Here is a 16016-nt window from a genome sequence, read left to right on the forward strand (position 1 = left end):
AAAAAAAAAAAATTACTTGAGATCTCTTAACATCTTTTAATGCAGCTCCTCCCTTGTCAATTCTATCTTTTTTCCTTTACCACCTTCCTTACACTATTTTTTCATAACTTTTTACGTTTCTTTGCTGGTAGCTTTGTTCTGTTGTCCATATATTAACATCATATCACTTAGGAAAGCCTTTCTATTCTTCTATAAATCATAGTCAATATTTTCTTATTGTATGTTCCTTTTATACATTGAAAGGGAAAAGATTTCCAAGAATTCTCATTTACTTCACACGCTTCTTTGCCTAACTTTGTTCACATCTATGCTTTCTTTATTTTGGCCTTTGGATTACATTCGTGCTATTGCTATATCTGCTGCTTTACTAATCTGCATAACTGCCCTTACCTCTTCATGTTATGCCAAAACCATCTGCTATAAATTATTCCTATATTCTACCTCTGGAAAGTACATACTTATGGTACAACTTCGTTTACAGTAAATTTCATATTTACTATATTTTGTAATTTTAAATTCCTTCAGGTCTATTTACTTTTTTCACCACAATAATTTACCTTTGCTCATCTTTATCACCTTTATTACATTGAAGCATGCTCCACCATTTCCGCTCTCTTTGCTATAATGCATAGTCTTCCATGGTATGATAATTTTACCTCTGATTCTTCTTTTTCTCTGTTCATATTCTCCTATTGTGTGGTCAGTTTATCTTTGGTTAGTCCTCGAGCTATTTTTATAGCAAATTTCTTATATTGGTGTATCCATTATGGTCCCAATTTAGGATTCAGACTGGCATCTGCTCAAAAGGAAAGAGATACCGTATTTCCCGTGTCATAAGACGTACTTTTTTTTTCCTGAAAAAAAAAGCCCCCCCCCCAAAAAAAAAAAAATCACCCTGCGTCTTAACACTAAGAGAAGTTGTATAGGGGGATTTTGACAACCCTCAAACAACCATTTAATGACATACAAGTACTCACACTCACCAGACTTAAAACATAAACCTACAATCATCATTTATATGTAATAAATTCCTTTATTATCATATTTCACTTCATTTAATAAAATAGAGTAGCAAGTTATTTATTTGTTTTGGTATTCAGCTGATGACTAGCCAACCCCCATCTACAAGCAAACATGCTAACTAGTGGTCTCCTAGCAGATGATATAATAGTTGGTTATGCAGTATTTATTTTTCTTATATTTCGTTGATATTTTGTTATAAAGCAATATTTTGATATCGACTTTGTTGCCTGAGTTCCGAAATAATACAAAAAGACAGTTGCTGAATACGACCTTGGAAAAACATCTCAGTTAGTTGAGTGCAGTGTTAGCAAGTTAGCAGAAAATTAGCTAGACCTAGAGTCATATATACAGTAGCAAAATTATTCCACGTAGAAGAATTTCTAGAGACTTCTTTGATCAATATTTAATTGTGTGGAAATGTGTAGGTTATATGAGGATTTTGGGAAATAATACTGGAATTTTACTTCTTTGCCAAAATTTGATTAAGAACATTTGGCAACACTGCTTTCATGTAAACAACACTTGAACTGTTGAAACACGAAAGACCAAACACTGAATGTGTACTTGTAGTGGCTACTTTAACTGGTTTAGTGGTTTCTTATGTGAATATGTAATAAAATTGGGATAATTGGCATGCAGCTAATTAACCCTTTTACCCCCAAAGGACGTACTGGTACGTTTCTCAAAAGCCATACCTTTACCCCCATGGACGTACCGGTACGTCCTTGCAAAAAAATGCTATAAAAATTTGTTTTTCATTTTTTTTGATAATTTTTTGAGAAAATTCAGGCATTTTCCAAGAGAATGAGACCACCCTGACCTGTCTATGACGAAAATTAAGGCTGTTAGAGCAATTTCAAAATAATATACTGCAAAATGTGCTGGGAAAAAAATAACCCCTTGGGGGTTAAGGGTCGGAAATTTCCAAATACACCCAAAATATGAAAAGTTACTATGTCAGAACAAATATCACGCTAGAGTCGCTGAATACGAATTAGTGCTAAGATAGCTTTTAAAATCCTCAATTTCTTTTTTACCATAAAAATGCTTTGTTAATTTGTTATATGATTAACTATATGACATCAAAAGACTGGCAACACTTCAACGAGAAACAAATCCAATAGTGTAATTATATATATTACACTGAACTGCATGGTATATAGTGGGCCGTTCAGAAACACTGTGAAGAGTGGATAAGACCACTTCTAAAATGTGTAAGAAACAAGTATATACCGTGTTATAAGACGCTACAAGTGTCGTACCACTTGTAGAATTCCATATTTTTTCTCCATCCTTTTTCTTATAGACCCATTTTATTTACATCTCAAATTTAACTTATACCTTTATCTAATATCTACCTTTGCATTGTATATTATCTCTCATGACACTTGAAAATAGCAGTGGTTCAATTATTGTATCTTCCAGAGTATTGGAAGGGATGATTTCCCCTAGCAGTTGTTGGAAGCCTGTGCTATGAATTTTTAAACATAAAACTTACCCGCTTGTTATATAAGAATGGCTATAGTCCCTTGGACGCTCCGCAGAAATTTGAAATCTCGTGGCAATTGCAGATATGCCAGGTGTACACTAGCGCCCTGGCGACAGATAGGCCAAACTATTCCAATTACTTCAGAACCTTCCCTGCGCTCTTGCGAGCAAGAAGTGTTGGAATTCTTTCGTGATTAACTTGGATTTTAGAAGTATTTTGGTGATGTATACCTAATTTTCTGGTTCTGGCATTCGCTTATTTGTTTATTTGATCTGTGATCACATGTTTATAACTTAAAAGGTAGGATTAGAAGGTTTTTCAACATATTTTAAACCTCACAAAAGCATAAGGGCTGGATGTAAACATCTCTTCCATTAATGACGTCACAGCCTTATGACGTAGGCTAAAAGTCTGACTTGCTTTTTTACAAAGAATGATAAGTGTATTTCTTTTGAAGTATTAAGTTTTAAATTAAATTAAAGGATCTTGTTATTTTAAGAAAATTTTATCCTTTTAATAGGCTTTCTTTAGAGAATCTTCGATCTGTTTTCAAAGATTAACTAGCGTTCAGTTTATTTTTGTTACGCAGTTGTCAGTATCGTTACGCTAGTACGATATCTCTTTGTAGCAATTTTTATGAATAGTACATTCTTCTTACAACTCAAGTTTTCAAGTTGTACTATATAAAAGGAACATGTTATTTTGTAATTAATTGGTCCTTTCGGTATTTTTCTTTAGTCAGAGATTAAAGGAAGTTACAGTTCAGTTAATGTTTATACGACGCAGTATTCTTTACAATCGATGCAGCGCACGATTCTGTGTATCATTGTTTACTTGGTGGTTTTTTGGAATACTAAAATTGTTCGTATATTAATTGTAGATATTCCAATGGGTACGGGTGATAATTCGCCTTTTATTGGAACCCCTTAATTTAAGAGTTTATTTTAATTTATAGATATTCTTTTCTTATATCTATCAAGGTAATATTTTATGTTTAATATTTTGTTGCATTTATATGGGATTCAGTGACTTTTGCTTTCCCATTCAAACCATTGACAGAATTGTAAGTCTCTCTCTACGGGGTTCATTTCGTTTGAGAGAGCTTATACTTTGGTTTTCAATAATTGTGAAAATATCTTTTTACCAAAGAGTAAAATGCAAATTTTGTAGTGCTAAATTAGGCAGTGAATTTTATTCAGTGGAGGGTGCTTCTATTCGGACCTGTCGTTATCCTAGCCTTAGACCTCTGTCAAGCTCCCGGACCCAGGGGAGAAGGTAAGTCGAACGGCGAAAGGAATCTAGAGGGTAGCCGGGCATTACAGTCTTTTAAGACCCAAACAGAAGTCCTCTCGAGCATTTTCTGTCGATCCCCAGTACGCTCACCCTTGCTATAGATAAGACGAGGTAATAGTGTTTTCTAACATTAAACGCGCGCTTCAGGCGCGAAACTGAAGACAAAATTAGATTCATTCTGCGTGTGTTACGTTTCATGCGCCGTGGACGTAGTGCCGCCGCGTCCACCTGATAGGTGTCGTCTCCCGACAGTGGGAAGCGCTATGGGATCGACGAAGATAATGCTGCATACGTTTCGCCTAAGGTTGATCCTTGATCTTTGCTGTTAGACATAAACAGCAAATATCTTCGTTTATGCAGTCTTAATCAGCCTGACGTTGGCAGTGCGGTTGGGTGTCATGTTTCCGGTTTTGACGCAGTAGCACATGCTACGTGCCTTTTCCGGTGATGACTCGTTGTCGCACTGGCGGCCTACCAGCCGCAATGTTCATCGGTGGGAGAAGGTGGATGCATCGCTTCGATTATCTGCTCAACGCCAACCGACCGCTCATAGCGCCTAGTATAAGTCTATTCAGGCGTGCCGACGTTCGCCAGGCAGCAGAGCATGCTACCAAGCGACATGACAGACAGCAGAGCTGAGCGAAGCGTCAGCGGAACGGTGCGAGCGTCAACGGAGCGGAGCGTCGGCATCAGTGTGGACGCTTCAGCATCAGTGTGGACGCTTCGCTACCTATGTCAATAGACTTTGATGTCTACATGACCATGACCGTCTAGCGTTGGGACATTGTTGCTCCAGGCGCTATATTAAGAAATAAATCTTAACTAGAAAGATTTTATATTTTCGGACCAAGGCCTGCTGGGCTAATTCTTGGTTGGGAGAACTAGAATTAAAACCTCTAAGCATTGAGGTCTGAATTCAGAATCCTGAGGAGTGGACTCCTAGGAATCAAGACTTCTCTTACTAGGATAGAGTTTTGTAGGAGGAAGGGAGTAACTTTCAGAAATTCGTGAGTTTTTCTTAAGAGTTTCCCTTTTATTTTATACATGCTGCTCCTCGTTCCAACTTCAGAGTTTTCGCTTGTTACGTTGAAGGTGTCTCTATTTATTTTATTTTTATTACTAGCCAGGCTACAACCCTAGTTGAGAAAGCAAGATGCTTTAACCCAAAGGGCTCCTATAGGGAAAGATGGCTCAGTGTGGAAGTAAGGAAATAAATAAACATTAAATCATTCTCAGAAAAGTAACGAACCTTACTGTAGAGGTTAATGCAGCGCCTGCAGCTGCAACAGCAGGAAGTGCATTAAGGCCTTTATGAGAATAGAGCATAAGAGTATATCTCCCACCACGGGCAGATCTTTTATGATTTAATGTATTATGGTTTAAAACGCTCTTGTTCAGTGGCTCGTAAACATAGCACAGTGCACTGGAGGAGGTGTTTATTCGTGTTCGTCTTGCTCCTAGTCCGACACCTCTTCCTTACTTCCCAACCCCTGGGAGAAGGAAAGTCGGTAGGCTGAGGTACATCGCGGACCTTGTGCGCTAAACTTATGTTCCACCGAGTGATCCTGTCGATGCAGTCCAAGACGTTCCCTCTCTGCTTTGGAATGATGAAGTAAAGCTCTTTTCTTCGCATAAGATTATCGAACTATGACGTCACAACCAAGTGACATAGTCTCTTGAGAAGAGCGAAGTTTGAATGTCTTGAAGCGATCAGCTCGTCAACGCTATGGTATCACAGATCTTGTAACTTTTTTCTGCTAATAGGACGCAGTTCCCTGACAAAGATGGCGTTCTGTGTTTTCTCTGTCTACCAGACTGGGAAGTTACTCGTCATGTACGCACGCGAAGAGGACTTACCCTCGCAGCAGGCGTGTCGCGATGCTTAAACTGGAAGCAATCGAGCGTGTGAGACAAGTCTCATACAATCCTAGCTCTTCCTCTGGAATCTTTCAGGGAAGAAAGAGTTTGTCCTCGTCGAAGGACACAAAACCTAGACTTGGTAGTCACCAACCAATGCGTCCAAGACCTTTCAGGAGTCGTATGTTTTCTAATAACTTTATCCTGCAGTAACTGATGTTCGCCGGAGGTTTTCTTTTCAAAAGAAGGCGGCGTGTCAGCACCAAAATCGTGTAAGACACGCAGTTCTTCGAGAGAAAAGGTGCTCAGTTTGCTTCTGTTCACGCTTCCTCTCCTCCCCCAGTTTTGGGGGAATGTCTAGTACTTAACTCTGGGGTCTAGCGACTACTGTTGATGGTATCTCGCAGCATTGGATACGTTCAGGTTGCGCACAAGGCGCGCTGGAAATGTCATAAGGACTTTCCCAGGTCGCTCACGGGACTACAGTTGATGATCTCTCACTGCCATCGTTCACGCTTGAGTTGGCGCACTCGCTGCCCCGCGAGTGTAGGTTTGGTCTTAGCTAATAGAGGTCAATTTCATCTCTTTTTAGCGTTTACGATTCTCGGGGGAAAAAATTTCTCCTAAGAGTCTAAGGACTACCATAGGCCAAAGAAACGATCTTCCGTTAGTATCAGACAGCGTAGTTCTCCGATGCTCAACAACGCTTCCTTGCAGAGATATGCTCGTGTTATGGGAAGCGTTAGAGCAGAAGCTTGTAGCAGTCTGGTCTCTCTCTTACGGCAGACGCCGACGCCAGTCTGGTCGTATGCTGGACGCTGACAGTCAAAGTTGATCCTTTCAACAAGTTGTCTCATCTTCCCGGTCTGCGGGACACGCGACTACTACTCATGCGTACGCATGCTACGCACGGACAGCTCTCGGCAAACTGGTCAATCTGAAATCCTAAGCAACCTAGATGCATGTTTCAGCCTGGACATATGCTGGATAAGGTCAGTCACATTTTTCCCGCGTCATGATAGACTAACAGTTGCTTGTTTGCGCCACTGATCGGACGCGATGCTTTCGCCTCCTCGCAGCACACTGTAGATTTGCAAGAGGCGGGGCGCACACAGAGCGCTGTATCCACATGGCAAGGTGAACGCATACAGCACGCTGACACCTTACGGCATTGCAAGCACAAGCGGCATTATGGTCGCATGCTAGACGCATACAGTCAAGTCTTTTTCTCACAGCAGTATAGACAGACTGTTGTCTCTCCTTCGCGTCTCTGGCCACGCAGCTAACGCTCCCTCGCGTCAAGCTTTTGGCTTTAAGTATGTTGAACACTCGCTGGTTACTTGCGATCAGGTCTTAACCTCACAGCATGAGGTTCACGTTGTTGATGCTTCTTTTCAACAAGCCTAGCTTCAATATCGGTTTCTTGCGACCGATCTGGACGCGTTTCGGGAGGCGATCTAGATCTTGACTCTCTCTCACGACATGTTGAGCATATGCAGCATGCTGGTACCATACTGGACTCATGCTGGGACCATGCTGGGTGCATGCTGGAAGCATGTCATCAGTCAGTTTCCCCGTGTCAGGATCACGAACGCTTTATTTTAAATCATCAAGCTTTAGGTCTAGCTGCTTCCATTATTTCGGAAAACCCCTAAGATCTACAGGGTTGTTCAGAGGAGGCAGCTGAGGCTATCGCTTGTACAAAGGACCTTTGCCTCAAGGTTTTGCAGCCCAAATAGGAGGTTTTATGGAGTGGTGTAGAGCTAAAGCAGTCTCTTCATTTAGTAACTCTAGAACACAAGTGGCCTGTTTCTTCTTAGACCTTAGAAGAAAACACATTTTTTCCTCCTCGACCATCAAGGGGTACAGGAGTATGCGGGCAGCTGTCTTTAGACGCAGGAGATTGGATCTATCAAATAAAGACCTTATAGATCTTCTCAGATCATTTGAGATGACTTAGAAGCGTCAGCAAGATTCGCCAGCCTGGAATTTAGAAGTTTTTTTCTGGAATTCCGCGGGAATGACAGATTCGAGCCTTTACGCTTGCTTTCTTTTTTAAGGTCTAACTTTGGAGACTTTTCTGAGTAAGTCTGGCAATAGTTGAGAGTCACTGAAGTTCACTCTTTTAGCAAGAACATGGATTTCAGAATGGATAACCCATAGGCACCTTGCAACCTGGATTCTTGGTCATTAACAAACGTCCTTCTCATCCATGGCCTAAATCTTTCGAGATCACTATCCTCTTGAATATGGTTTGTGAAAGGTTGAGGAGAGTTTTTCGTCCGGTTAAAACGATGAAGTTTTATCAGGACAGGACTAAAGGAGTTAAGAGACTATTCAAAGCTTTTGGGTGCACGGTCAAGAAGCCTGCGCTATCTATGTCTAAAACGCTCTATCATCTCGTATAGACTTTAATTACAAAGGCTCTTTCACACTGTGGTGTGACAGATCTTGAGCTGTCGAAGGAGTAAAGATTCATGAAGTTAGAGCTGTGGGAGCTTCTGTAACTTTTAAGCAAACTGTTCTCTGCAAAGCATCGTGCATACAGCCTGTTGAAGGGGTAATCGTAATCCTGTATTCGCCTTGCATTACTTATACCGTTTCCAGTCTCTTTATGAGGACGGTTACGTTTTGGGATCATTCGTAACAACGAGTGCAGTAGTAGGTGAAATATCCACACTATATTTCCCTAAATTCCTAGTACCCTTGTTCTTCTCTTGGAACTTTTATATACGTTTTTATGATTGTACGGGAAGATTGGTCGGCAATCTTCTGCAATCTGTGATTTAGTCAAGTGGTCATTTTGTTCCTAGAGAGCACCCAGAACAAGGGTATTAGTTGAGGTCCTGTCCAAGTTATAGGTTATTGAACCGTTTGACAGCTCATAGAGATCTTCAGCCCCCTGAGTGGCCCGCTGGATCTCGTAAGGATAGCAGACAGAATGAGACAGAGAACCATTGAAGTCAGCTTCCTATCAGGTACAAACCTCTTAAGTGGTTATATTTAACTCTTTAAGTGAATTTCCAATCATGTTGCTGTCTCTGACCCACCACCAAGGGTGTCAGTCAGCCATTCTTATATAACCAGCGGGTAAGTTTTATGTTTTAAAATATATTCATAATAGAATAAATTTTGGAAGGTCTGAAGTAATCGGAATAGTTTGGCCTATCTATCGCCAGGGCGCTAGTGTACACCTGGCATATCTGCGATTGCCACGAGATTTCGAATTTCTGCGGAGCGTCCAAGGGACTATAGCCATTCTTATATAACCAGCGGGTAAAAATTTATTTTATTATGAAAATATCATTTTAAAACTTCTTAAGATATCCATCAAACTGTACACAATAAAAGAACTGGATTTTATAATTTCTTCTTGTAATAGCTCAGTTGTAGTTTGAATATATCACTTGAATTTACCAAACACTTATCCTTTATAACCAAATGACAAGTAATTTTTGTAACCAACTTGTCATGGACAGAGAAGCCTTTTGAAAGAATGCTGACAGGCCAATAGCAAAACCAGGAAACAATCACAATAGTCTATCAAACTGTTAATGAGTACAAATTAAGCTGCCATTGTAAAGTGTTGGGAAGATAATACATTCAAAATTTAATATAGTACAGTACTTCAAAACAATATAATTATCCTCAACCCAACATGGATCAAAGAAAATGTAACTTTACACTGGACCTGCAATATCACAGTAAATATCATATTCAAGAAGGATTTCAACAAACAAGAAACTTGTTCTATTTCTTTAAATTTTGAGCACTTAAAACAATATCTGAAAACAAACCTTATTGAAAACCCTGGACATCAAATGTAATTAGATCCAAACTGTGTTAGAGTACCGAATCAATATTCCCCTAAGAATGAATGGGAATAACATTAATTGATACCCCACCCAAGGGTGCTCCTAGTATAGGTAATTTTTACAGGCTGAAGTCATGTCGAGTCACTACTCATGTCCTTGGTATGTATGCTATCACTTTTTACCCACGCCGTTATTTGTGAACCGATATTCACGAAACTTGGTACTGTAGGTACATTGTGAGTGTCAGTATCTGTTGATCTCCTGAGTGTTTTGCCCAAAATTCTATCTCGCTAATTAGTAATGAGTGAAAAAGAATAGAATTCCAACTACTTTGTTAATAAGCATCGGATATGCGTGAAATTCAGCAGGTAGACTAGACATTTCCTAGTCAGCGACTCGAGTATGATTTTTGTCTGTCACAGTAACTTTTCTTATTTTGGGTGTATCATGAAATGTGCAAGTTAATATTAATTAGCTATATGCCGATTATCCCAATTTTATTGCATATTCATATAAGAAACTACTAAACCAGTTGTAGTTTCCACTACTGTACAACTTCATGTTTAGTCATAGTGTTTGGTGTTTCAAATGTTGTTTGCTTTGGAGCAGTGTTGCCAAATGTTCTTAATCAAATTTTAGCAGAGAAGTAAAATTCCAGTGATATTTCCCAAATTCCACATATAGCCTCCAAATTTTCACATAAAATGTAATTGTTGATAAAAAGAAATTTATTTAGGTGGAATACTTTTGCTACTGTTTGACTAGGTCTGGTTACTTTTCTGCTAACTTGGTAATATTACACTCTACTAACAGAGAGAAGATTTTTCCAAGGTCGCATTCATCAAATGTGTGTGTGTATTATTTCGGGACTTGAGCAAGAAAGTCATTATCAATTTTTTTTATCCAAAATATTAATAACATGAGAAAATAGATATACAGGTAGTCGCTGACTTACGACGAGATTGGGACCGAGAGATGCGTCGTAAGTCGGTTTCGTCATATGTCAAACTAAAAAAGAAGTTTCCATATAGTTATTATGATGCATTTAGATTCGGCAATCATCTCGAGCATATTTCATCAATATTGTCTTACTGACTGTCATTATTCCTTTTTCTTGTTTCATAGGATATCATATGCTCTATTAATGCATTTTTGTATTCGATTTTTCAACTTTGGAAGCATTTTACCAGTCAAGAATTACTTTAAATTTTTTTTTATCTTTGGTTATGATCATCTGATCTGAAAGTGCTGCTACCTACCGTATCAAAATATGTCGTACATACGAATGGCAATATTTTTATTTTATAATTTCTTATCTTATTAGAAATAATTTCATGATGAATATTACATCAGCGCCAATATGTTACAGGAAATCAGTTTCCATACATTTTGTCTTATTAGGTATCACGCGAAATTGTTGTAGCTCTCTCTCTCTCTCTCTCTCTCTCTCTCTCTCTCTCTCTCTCTCTCTCTCTCTCTCTCTCTCTCTCTCTCTCTCACTTTTTTTTTTTTTTTTTTTTTTTTTTGGATTCACTAATAAATCTTCATATTTCTTTGAACATTATTAGAAATTTTTTGTATTATTACTCGATGCTTCGGTTATGGGTAATGGTAACATATCTTGATTTGCCACTCGCCTTCTGCCAGAAATATGACTTCATCAGACTATTTTTTTTTTTTTTTGATTTACGATATGTTGTACTATTCTCATAACTACTAATACAGACCACTGAAACACTTGATATCATTACTCAGTGTTTTGATGATGGGAATACTGTAATAAGATTACTCGGTAACACGATGAAAGGAAATCGTTCGGTTCGCCACCCCGCAAGAAATGAAAAAGAAAATAATTTGCCAACCAAAAGTATTTTATTTTCATTATGTAAAAAGAAATATATTATTTTTAAAAAAATATTTGCCCTTTTAGTGTACTTTCTTTAAATAAATATCGATCTATGGTTAGAGATTAGTCTAAATAAAACTAGCATAGATTCAAAGTTACGCTACATAGTACTCACAACAAACCACAGATCCACATAATACTCTGTATCATTACTTTATATTTCGATAATGGTAATACTAATATTATTCGTTAGCCCATTAGAAGGAAATCACTGTATTGCCGGGTCGCTTTCCGCCGGTAATATGACGTCACCAGACATATAATATGAACGCGACAGATATTAAAACTTTAATTAATGTACTTTTTACTAAAAATGGATACTATATATTATCAATAAAAGGAAATATCAATTTACTAATATAAATTAGTTTATTTCTATTCCAGAAAATATATTTCCAAGGAAATATTCGTCCTATTAGCGTACTATTTCTGATAGACTTGTGACGTCATCACCCTGCAAAAAACTGTCGTAAAGTAGAATCGTCATAAGTCGCATAGGTCGTAAGTCGGGCATTACCTGTATACTGCATAAACAACTGTCATAGTGTCGTCTGCTACAAGACCACTAGTTGGCATGTTTGCATGTAGAAGCGAGATGTTGAGTCATCAGCTGATTACCAAAACAAACAAATAATTTGCTAATGAAGTTCAATATAAAAAATAAATGGATTATTACCTATGAATGATTACTGTAGGGGTATATTTTATAGCTCGTGAGTTTGAGTGCTTGTATATCATTAGTTGAGTGTTCAAGGCGTGTGAAACTCCTTCATACAACTTTTTCCTAGTGGTAAGACGCAGGATGTTTTTGGGGGTAATTTTTCAGTAAAAAAAAGTGTGTATTAGGACACCTAAAATATGGTAAAAGTCAACTCTAGAAAATTCACAGAAAATGGTTGTGTTTTGGTGTCAAGTAATAAGGATGGACAGGAGATTACAGTAATGCACTTGATTGAATTATTCTGATCTTTATTGATTAGTAATTAATAATTAATGTAGTGTCAAAGGAAAGATGAGACAAGAACAAAATGGTGTACTGTATTAGGCATAAATTCTTGCCGTCAATGATTAATTGATGAGAACAATAGATTTTAAAAGTTAATAGAAAGCTGTTACTCAGACACTAGGTGAGCTGGGTGGATTCCAATCATGTTCAATGTAACTGACCACTTCCTCTTCATGAATCATAATACTGCTGACTTGGAAAGCATTGACACCGTTGCCTTTTACAGCTCAGGCACAAGAGAACTGTTATACCCTCAGCCTGTAGTAGTTCATTCAAACTTGTTACATAAAGTTTAGAGTATTAAAGTACAGCACAGTACATAAAAAGATGATAAAAAAAGAAAAGGTTATAATTATGGCATAAGCAAACATGATCTTCACTTTACTTATAGTAATAAAAATGTGGGGAAACAGCCCTTCTCTGGTTCTTTTTCTGTCTCAATTTTTTACACTAACTTATATTCACTGGAAGACCTATTTAAGTAAAACCTTACCAAGAGAGGGTTGTTTCAGCCTTTTTTTAATGTTTCTGAAATACCTGTATTTTCATAATGAAAATCACCTGTTCTGTTGGCTACTGGCTTACAAGATATTTTTCTACAAAATTGTGCAATTCAGCCATTTTTTCACTGTGTTAAGGGCAGGATGCCTTCCTTCCCTCATCTGTTCATCTGAAGCCATGTCCTTCTTTTCCATTTTGTATGGATGAACACAAAAAGCCCTAAAATATATTAAATTAGTAAAATATTAAATGAACCAATGTTTTGAGGGTTTGAACTAAGTGAGATCTAATCATAAATGTTTTTTTGTTTTTTTTATACTCTAGTTGTTTAACCTGGATTTTTGTTCATCTCTTAGGCCAAAAGTTTTGTAAATTTTGTTCGGTCACTAGTTGTTTGAGTTCTGGGTTGTTCGGTCTACAAGGTACTACTGTAATTTGAAGAAGAAAAAACAAACTACTTATTAGGGATTAATAACTAACATTTTATTGAGGGAGAAATTAAGAAATGGTATCCCAGTGTCAAGTATTTTGAATGATAAAGCTCTTGGTTCCTCCTTGAAGTAGATGGTAAAGTCCCAGATTGTCTAGTAAATATTTTGCTATTATAGGCTTTATATTATTCTCTATCATTGTGAAATTCATACAATCCCCTTTTTTTTCCTGGAAAGTTTCGCACTATTTTTGAATTGCCAAGGGGTATAAGGGGTCGTGATAGATTCAAAGGTGTTTTTTCACCAACAAGGGAAACATACTGTTTTCTCATTGGCTTTTCTAGTTATCCACTTCAAACCAAAGTACAAGGCTACTGTAAAATAAAATTTTTATGAATTAATATTTTTGAAGAAATGCAATAATAACTTTGTTACATTCTTGTGTAATATCTTTATGAGAATTCTTCAAATAATGTTGATATTGTTGGCAATTAAAAGATTTTGTATAAGGATATGTTATATAAGATTAAGATATATCCTGAATTTCATGTGGCCAGATTGGAAACTAGGTCCATGAAGTACTTTTAAAAAATTAATGCCATACTTGAAAAAAAAATGGTGTAACTAGGTAGGCTAATTTACTAGTATTGTGTGATTTGGAAAGTGAATGGGTCACATTTGGGTGATTTTTTTGTTATGTAATGGAAAAATTCTGTGGAACTGTATTCTGTAGATTATTTCAGTAAAAGTTAAGTCATTGTCAGGATTTACATGACTGTTTTCAAGTAATTTTCATGATTGTTTTTGTAGTGTGTCCTAATTTAGGCATCAGTGTTCATGAACAAGGGAAATAGTGGTGAAGAAACCTACTTGCTAGAGACTTAGTTTAATGCTACATAATTGTTTTTCAAATACACTACAATTATAGAGTTCATAAAGCCATACAAATTGCCTAACACAATACTTTGACTTGATTTATTTAAACAAAATCACTTTTTGTTGAATTGTTTTATTAGAATTAATTTTGTATGACTAGATTCATCCTATGGTGTTTTTGGAGGAGGCAAAAATTTTAGATGAAGGTTTGATATGGTAAAGGAGTACTGTATAGATAAAATGTATGGGATAGAATTTTACTTTGGATTACTTTTGGCTTTGATACCATACAATACAAAAGATTTTCCCCCAGATTCTTCCAGCCATCCTTGTCTTCTTCTCAAAGACTGGTCATCCCGGCCAGGCTGAACTCCTTTAAAATTTTTATCATAGTTTTTCTTGACATTCCCACTCTTCTAGTAATTTAAGGCTTCCGTGTAATAGTGTGTCTAACATCTTTCAAGGTTGTAATTTAAGAACATGCCATAGTTAATTCTATACAACAAATAAGTTAGTAATAGAATTCAAATTATCAATATTTATTCAAAATTTCAAGTAATCATATCAAGGATTAAATTAAAGAGATTTCTTGTTTGCATAAGTTTAATTAAAAGTTTTGAAGTAGCCAAGGTGGGACATCAAAATGAAGTAGATTATTAATAAAAAGGAGGTAATAGTTGCATATAGAATTTATACTTTCTAGCTAAACATGACTAGATGTTGTATACAGAATTGTGAGCAAGTAACTTTGAGTCATTTGTTGTGTATTGGAGGAGGACATTGGAAGTCCTACAATTAGTACTTGGAATTGAGATTTCATACGTTAAATTTTGTTTGATGATTTATTGTCAGTTTTATAAGGATTGTCATTACTGTTAAGAGATCTCAGGTATTCTGGGGTTTTATATAATTTACGCCAAATAATAAATTCCAATTATACAGTGACAGTAGATCATCAATATGCTTAAAGCACAACACTTTAATGCAGTATGTCCTCAGTCTGATTATAAATATTTTCATACCCGCTTTTACAAAACCCCATGGATTTGAGGGGAAATAAAATCTCTGCACTCTTGTTTCTACCTGTGATCTTGCTATCAGGTGTTGTTCTGCATCTTGTTGCATAATTTCCTGGGATTCCTAAAGGCTTTGTCTTTTTAACTTATATCTATTGCTCTTCTGACCAAATGCTCCTCATCCCCCATGTCCAAATCATCCCAGTCTTTGAGATCTCATCCCTTTGAAATTATGTAAGATTATTTTTCTTAATATTTAACATTGAAATATGATGGTTGATCATAAACATAGTAAAGTTAGTTTTGATAATATATAAGGCTAATATTGTGTAAGAATAAATTGGCTATCCTTGCTTTGAAAGATGTATCCAGTGGTTCCTGATAGCTTAGGGCGGTTAGTTCATTGCATAAAGTTGGCATGGATTCTTACTAAAAATGAGAATTTTTATATTTATTTTTATAAAATTTTGATAAAATATTGGCAAGACACCAACCTGAGAGAAGGCCCAGAAAATCAGTGAGAAAAAGTATAGGTGAGAACAGAGACCAGGCAAAAATTTTGGTGCCCAACACTAAGAGGAAAGAATCACAATTCGTATGTAACTAAAAAAAGATTATGGTTTTATGGGAGGGTCTGAATCAGTTGAGATTTGTAAGGAGGACATGTATAGAAAATTGAAATTGGATAGGTAACAATATAGAAGCTGGTTTCTTCCAAAGGGCTTTAAGAAATCTAACTAGAAAGCTTATTGGTATTGTAGAGAACTAGAAATCCTTCAAATTGTGTATGGTGGTGCAGATTG

At 36.8% G+C, this 16016-nt stretch overlaps 1 protein-coding gene across 10 annotated transcripts in view; it reads left to right on the plus strand.

Annotated features, from left to right (window-relative positions):
- LOC137620755 (protein lingerer-like) overlaps nt 1-16016 on the plus strand; it is a 283036-nt gene that overhangs the window by 254229 nt on the left and 12791 nt on the right. The gene's annotated exons all lie outside the window — the stretch shown is intronic.

This window comes from Palaemon carinicauda, chromosome 27 (assembly GCF_036898095.1).
Source record: "Palaemon carinicauda isolate YSFRI2023 chromosome 27, ASM3689809v2, whole genome shotgun sequence".
NCBI lineage: Eukaryota > Metazoa > Arthropoda > Malacostraca > Decapoda > Palaemonidae > Palaemon > Palaemon carinicauda.